This window comes from Cyprinus carpio, chromosome B3, assembly GCF_018340385.1.
Source record: "Cyprinus carpio isolate SPL01 chromosome B3, ASM1834038v1, whole genome shotgun sequence".
Lineage (NCBI taxonomy): Eukaryota > Metazoa > Chordata > Actinopteri > Cypriniformes > Cyprinidae > Cyprinus > Cyprinus carpio.
The window spans coordinates 34,195,001-34,203,175 of NC_056599.1; positions in this window are offsets into that span (position 1 = coordinate 34,195,001).

Below are 8,175 nucleotides of genomic sequence, written 5' to 3' on the forward strand. Positions count from 1 at the left end.
ACAGAAAAAAGTAAACACAATGTTCAACTTTGGCAAACATAATCCTGATGTCAGAGGAGGTGCTGGATGAGTTTGATCTAAAAAAATTTACCACCAAATCAAAAGATGGGAGATGGAGACTGTTACCTGCTGTGAGGAACTGCAGAAGAGCTCTGTAAGTGTGAAAATACAAACATGCAGTAGTAACATTTGACAAAATTTGATGGTGGTGAATAGGATCTTCTGGGTTTGTTCACAAGCATACAATGTCAGTTATTGCAGTAAATTTTTTTTTTATTCTTTAGCAAATTAATACAATAAATATGTTTTATAAATAAATGATAAAAGAAAAAAAGTTTTATAAAACGTTTACACTTTGTAAACATAATCAAGCTACAAGTAAAACTAATACTATTGTGAAGCAGCTGTTAATGTGAATAAACAAATATTTATTACAGACTGGGGATGCACAATATTTTTGGCATATCATTTATGCAGCTAAAGGCCCAATATAAACATTTTGCTGCTGTGATTTGTCAGGAAGATAAAACAATCAATCAGTTTGCTGTCAAAAATGCAGAGATAATTATTTTTGTTCTATCTACCTGCTTTATAAGGACCAGACTGTTGTCAGTTCTTTTCAGCAATACTCAGTGGTTTCTTTTTTACAGTTTAAAGTAGCTACAGTATGATCTTGTTTTTGATTTGATTTAGTTAATATTCTACAATCTGACAATAATGTTGTCCAATAGCCAAACAAGTTTCAGTCCTTCCTCTCCATCAACCTGTCACTCATGAAACATTCACATTAATCAGAGAATGACAATGACCCAAAAATCAAATAAGTTCCCAAAGGACAAATCCAAGTCCCACATTTTTCTCATTTAAGAAGCTGTTTCACTCAGGTGTGTCACAACAGGGAAGACCATCACAATTTCTGGTTCATGCAGACTTTGAACTTAAAATTGCAGTGCTTTGGGGCATTTTTTGTATCTTGGCCAAGTCAGCTCATTCATTCTTTAAGTATTTCCAGCTTTGGCTTATGCTTCTCTAAATATTTATTTCAGCTGAATTTATTAATGTCACTGAACGTGTCAATAAATATTTACATTTGTTTAAAAAAAAAATCTATTCAAAGTCTTCATTTAAAATATATAAGTGAACACCCAGACTACGCAACTCCATAGAGAGCCAAAACAAGGGCACATTTGTCTGATGATATTATCTGAAATTGTATAACATATACTATGTATTGACACATCGGTCTGCTACACAAGGGAATCGTTACACAGTCTTGCGATCGCATGGGTAGACCCTGGTTCATCAACCTCCTCCTCGTTTTCAATTGACAGCGGTAATCCACTGCCCGCACTGTGAATTGGTGGTCAGTTTTTACAATCCATCAAACTCCTGAAGGCTGACCGAGTAACATCTACCTGCATCATTTCAGGAGGGGAGCTGCTAACAATCACCTGCAGGATTCAGGGAGTGGAGCTGCTCTGTGTGCTGTGAAAAGTTCAAACTGTCAGCTCAACATATACTGAGGTTTGTGTTTCATTGATTGGAGATTTGTATATAATAGATTCTTTCATGGTGTTTTTGTATGTATATATCTTTTAAGCCTTGTTCTACCTGTTTTCTCTAATTTTCATGAGTGTTGTTATGTGTCAATATCTATGAAAGCTTTATTGTAACCTTTCACAATTCAGGTTTCTATATGCAGACACCCTTCTTGATCAGAAAACATGAGGACAATGCAGTTCAAATGCTCTTAAATCTAACTATTTTTCTAGTCTATGTCAATGTGTATTTAATAATGTCTTCATTGCCCCTGTTTAGATTTGGCTGACTGCAAAATGCATCACTGATCATTGTCTGTGGAAAACAACGGTTTGGTTCTGTTTTACAATCACCAAACTTTCTGAGAGAGCTGGACTCTGAATTAACACTGAGCTGGACAGGAGTCAGGATTGTGAGGTCTGATGCTGTCTCTGCTGTGATTCTGAGAGATTATAGAGAGTTCATAACTGTCAAACGTCAACATACTGTATTGGTTGTTTGATTTCACACACTGAATCCAATGTTGAATATACGTGTTGGATTTAATATATATTTCTGGTTTTATAAATACAGGCTAGCAGAGTGCGTTCATGTGTTTGTGTATTTGTAGTAGTTCAAGGTTTTCTTCCGCATGTAATTTATCTGACGTCTATTCATGATTGTGCTTTATGGCCAAGAGCTTATGTTAAAAGACATAAATGGATGAAAAACCAAGATGATAATGTGGGCCATTGAAGTTATCCCACATAGGAAGGTTGTTATGCATAACTGTTAAACATATATTAAGCGTGAGTTATTCCCCGTGAGATGTTAACCTTTTACATGTCTGTATTAAGTGCAGACGACGTGTCTTATGAAGAAACATGAGACCCTGCATACATTTGCTCTCAGACATGTATGTTCTCTTGTTTATGTACTGAATTATGATTTGACACTGTTTAGATCGGCCAGCTTGACTGTAAATATTAAGCAAAGGTGCCATCTCTGAACGTGTATACATGTTATAAGTTACTACAGATTGGGCTGCAAACAGCAAGAAAAAAAAAAGAAGAGCAACAAAAAACCCTTGGGGGGAATGCAGCTTCATTCAGATTAGATAAAACAGGAAGGAATGTAGGATACAATGGGGCAGTGGGTTCAAATTTTCAACATGGATGGTGGTGTATTGGTGTGTTGTGGATTTTGTTGCTTGGCAACAACTTTATACCCGCCTTAGCATGTGCGTCATTTGCATCTCATTATTTTTGAGGGGGCACAAGTGTGTGTGTGTGTGCGTTTACTATTTACTACTGTGTGTGTGTGTGTGTGCACTTGATTGGGATAAATGCAGAGCAAAAATTCAGCATATGGGTTACCATACTTGGCTCAATATTCAGGCCGACTATTGTTGCTGACTTCTGTAACAATATAAACCTCCATAATAACGGTGTAAAGAAAGGATGGCGTGAAAACAGGCGGAGGGACACTCAAATAAAACTTTAATGACAAAATAAAACCCAGGCCTGGTCCTCTCTCGGGGTGCCTTTCCACTGGTCGTCGATCATCCTTCTTTGTATCCTCCCCAATCTCCTCGTGTGGGACTCGAGGACCGGGTGATGGTGATCGGAGAAGCAGGTGTCGCTCATTTTCCCAATAAACTCCACCGGCCTCGGCTGTCGTTCCCACGGCTCTCGGCCCCCGCCCCACTCGTAGACTGCGACTCTACCCACTGAGACGCTGCGCTCTACTCCCCCCACCCCCCCCGACCCGTGCCCCCCCGCACAACCCACCCAACCCGATAATTCCTCCGAGGGCGACGATTCACGGTGCTGCTTGGGGACTGGGTGGTTTTAGGACAGACAGACGAGGCGAGAGAAAAGGAGATATGGAAGGTATGAGGATGCGAAGAGACGAGAGAGGGGAGAGAGAAAAATAAAATAAAATAAAAAAAAACGTAGTTCGCAGACACCTGCTGTCCGCTCGTGCCCGCCACCAGATGGGTGGACTTTTCCGTACAGTGCCTGGCGCTTTGGCGGCAGGATGGCCCCGGTGGACGGCACAAACACTCCTCCGCCACCCGGTGGACGGCGAGTGGCTCCTGACTTTCGGGCAGCCAGCAGGAGTCCCAATCGTGTGCAAATGCTCCCTTACGCATTCTGGCACAGATTGTGCAGTACAGGTCTGTCCGGCAACCTGGGTTGAACGGTCCGGAAAACTACTGCCTTGCTCCCTTTTCTACGGACCGGCGCCGTCCTCTTCCACACGCGGTGCGTGGCCTTGGCGCGATTGAGTTCGTATGTCTCCGGCAACGCCCGATCCAGCCCACCGCCTTCGAGCTGTCACGGTGCTCAGACTGCTAGCCTCCTGGCTCGATGGCACCGCGGATCACCCCAGCGGCGAGGTGATCTTCGGCGGACAGCGACGTCCCTCCTTCCTTCCCGGGTTTTTTCTTAGGCACAGTGTTAAACTTATAGAAAACTCTATAAGAACGGGGAAGACAGGTTGTCCGCGGAAACCAGCATAATACTGACAATAAAACTTTAAGAACAGCAGAAATAAAAAGAAACAATAGCACGACATGCCCCTCACGTTATGTGTCTGACTGCCGTCCCGGAGGCATTGCTGCAAAACCCAAACTCACAAAAGGTAACTGCCCATGGCCTGGTCCTCACTCTCGTTCCTTCACAGGAACGTCGGTCGCTATTTGTATACGTGTTATTAGCTGCTTCCGTGGGAAGCTGAGGACAGGTTGGCGTGAGGGGAGCAGGTGCCTGTCGCTCATTGTCCCAATCTGACTGTCCACCTATGCACCGCGGGGGCCGTTCCCACGGCTCTTCGGCCCCGCTATTGGCATCACACTGACCAAGTCCTTCGGTAATGTAGCTCAACTGTAATGGATCCATTATTGATTGCCACGCTCAAGGAGTGGATACTGTCAACATGTTCAAAACTAGCTGCAGAAGGTTTTTTTTTTTTTTTTTTTAGGCAGCATTGGACCCATAGCCCGTGAGGTCGCATGGCTTCAACCAGTCCATCAGAAATATTCTGTGCCCAATCACCCGTTTGTCTTGTCGATGTCTTCACTGCATGTGCTTCAGCTTCCAACTACTGCGGGAAAAACAACCTTGATTTAACAACATCCTCAGCATATGCACAATAATTTAAGCATGGCATTTTTATGTCAAGTTATGTACTGTCTTGCTTCTTCTTCGAGTATATTACTAGGGGCAGTGTTGGATTAAGCGGGTGTGGCCTCTCCTTGTGGTCACAAGAAGGTTTAGAGGGGTAGGATTGTGTCTCATTTGCTTTGATAGGATCTAGAGTTTGTAGAATTTTCAGCAAACCTGAGATACAGGCTTTCCCAGGTCGAATTTTCCTCACTAAACATTCATATGTATGTATGTGTAATCAGTCATACATCTTTACTATTGCAATTAGTAAAAAGATACTATTATTATAATAGATTATATAAGTTGGAAGATCAGTACATGAATATTTCATTTATTTAATCGGTAACAAAGTAACGAGCTGATCCGCACAAAGCTAGTTTAAATTAAGTTATCTTTTGCATTATTCCCTGAAATACAGGAAGTGTTCTTAGCATTATTGAGAGACTCCCAATAGCTATGACAAAAATTAAGGGAGATAGAGGAGTAACAAAAGTAAAATAATCAAAATTAACATGGTTAGTATTAGGATTATTGACGAGACACTTATCCCACGAGACGAAGACGAGACACATGAAACTGGGTTCATGAGAACTAGACAAGATTTTTTAACTTTTTTAAAGAAATCCTCAATGATGAAATGTATAGGGAAAAAATGGTCTTTTATTCAAACTGAAAAACAAAATGCAAAAAATATAGGTGCATTTTGAAATTAAATTGTACTTTTATGTTCTTCTTTTTATGTTCTTTATCTACTTTAATAAATTTTATGCAGGTATAAACAACATGTAAACACTGAAAAAGGTTTTTTGCCACAAACTCCACTGACATGCAAGTAATTGCACAAAATAAATAATAAACAACACAAATAATATCTCTTTAAAGTAGCAGTCAGTAAAGTTTATTATTTAGTAAACTGATTTCCACTTTAATAAAAAATATATATTTTTTTCCATTTCATTTTTCTCAACTCCTTTATATATAGTATATACATTTTCACATCAATTTATTAATAGTTTAACAAAATAAGACACTGTTGGGCCCATTGAAATGTTTGATTTTTTTCTCACCATATTATTTATTTTTTTATTGTTAACCAATTCTGTGGTTTTAGCATGTAGCATTCTACTATTTTCAACTATTGAATGCATAACACACTTAATTATTCATTTTATTTTTTCTTAAAGTACCTTAGGAATTTTTTTCCACATCTGATTCTGTGTTGTGTATTTACATTTTTCTTGTTATCAAATGAAGCGATAAAACGAATTTCATAATTTATCATTTAATTATTAGCAAATAAGCACTTTATTTTGGCAAACAAAGGTGTTACTATTACATTAAAACGTGAAAGAAATGTTGTGTGATTTTCCTTTAAAAATAATGTGTGTTTCTTTAGTAGTAGTACCAGTAGTAGTCATAGACCGTATAAGGTAGTAGTAGTAGGCTGTGTACATTCTAGTCGTCGCTATTCAAACTTTTCATATTCCGGACTTTTATTTTACTGTCAGCCAGAATACTTTACAGTTCTGTGGCAAAAGTATATGACGCTAGTTTCACCAAATCAACGCTAGTTTTGCCTTCAATCAATGGGTAAATGCTCGGCAAAAATGACTCTAAGAGCATTTGTGGAGATGTTGTTCGCGTGTTTACGTCTTCATTTAGTGAGCATCTGGCATTTTCAAACAATCGGCCGCAGCGTCACGCGGCGTTTTCCAGTGTGTGCGTAAAACCGCCACATCTGTGCAATTCATTAACAGACATGGTGATTCATATTTAAATCAACCTTTTAAGGGCTAATATTTTATGAGATACTAGTCCATATCGCATTTGATTTAAGTGTAATGACCTACTTTGGTTAATTAATTCAAAATTTGAGAAATTCTGTGACATTCCGCTAAACCATGAATTCTGCTTTTATGACTGGATAAAGACTTCACTGCGTAAATTTTCCCACTTATTATGCAACCACTTGCCTGATGTGAACATAATTATCTACTTTATCTTACATTACATACCACTGGTGGAAGGGCCAGTGTAATGGAAATATATTTGGAAAAGGTCTGCACGAGGATATCATCACCTTCTCTCAGCGAGACCAGTCAGGATCTCAATTTAGACACATCAGATCTCAGATCCACGAGATCTGGCCACACCTCCTTATAGTTAGTATATATAGATGTTTTGAGGCTCCTAGATATAATAAATGTATCCACGATATTAATCCATCCCCAAAGTCAACCCTTAGGCACCATAAAAAAAAAGATGTTACTATTCTATCCTATAAAAACGCCTGTTTGGTGTACAAGGAAATTACCACCAGATGAGTTGCTGCAGTCTGGTTTGCTCCTCTGAGACAATACAGTGCTACAATGCAGTCGTAATCGCTTAAGTGCTGATCAGGCTCATCATCAAAATATTCAATACTTGACTTATAACTCTGAAAAGACCCAACAATCAAAGGCCAGAGCAGAGTCAATAGCTGATTTCCTCTTTATTGCTAAGAAAGATGTCAGCTCTGGAGATCAAAGTGTGTTAGGTTTTCTCTGATCCAAGGTAGCGGTTCTCTACTATGACTCCCTCAACATTAGTTTGTCTGATGCCTTTTAGGAACCAAAAATTCCTTTCTGGCTACAATTCAGAACTGAGTAATTGAAAAAGCAGGCACCAAGTGTCTTAAAATCATTTGAGTTGCCTAAAAAGTACAATTAAAAGATAAACCTCTGGAAATTAATCCACGCTTGTCTTCACCACATGCTCAACCGGAAGTCTTGAATTAAAGCAGTACTGAAGGCAATAGCAGGTCCAATGTGGTACTAGCAAGGTGTACCTAATAAAGATGCTAGTGAGTGTAAATGTTACTTCATTGTCTATTTCATAGAGATAAATTGTATATGTTTTAAACCAGAGGTTCTTAACTTCAGTCTGAATCTCAGCTCAGCAAATTTTGTATGTTTTCTTTATTTAACGCCTCTTGGATCCAGGTTATCAGTTTATTAGCAGAGAGCTCAGTGAACTTGACGGGGTGTTTCAGAAAACAGAGACATACAAAATGTAGCCGAACATTGGGTCCCCCGGAGCAAGAGTTGAGAACCAACCGTGCTAAACTAACTTTGTTTGAGTGGGGGGCAGTTGAGAGTGGCTTAACATTTTTCAGTGTGTAATAATTGGATTTTAAGCAATTTTCTAATTGCACTGTTGTTAATAATATAATGTGTTGGCTCCTTGAGCATCACTGCCTCGTTTTTTTTATAACCTTTTTGTGCTAGTCCCTTAGATAAAGCTGGATTTGTAGCAGCATCTGGGTGGATGAAGACACATCACATGCCTTGTCCTGTAAATTTAATAAATTGTGCAATGAAACGTGTACCTACCGTGTAATTAAAAAATATTTGATTATCCCTGTAAAACTTTTCACTGTAAATTGTGTCAATACTCAACTGGCAGCAGCTTCACCTACAAAGTACTGTATTTTTTTTTTTTTTTTTTT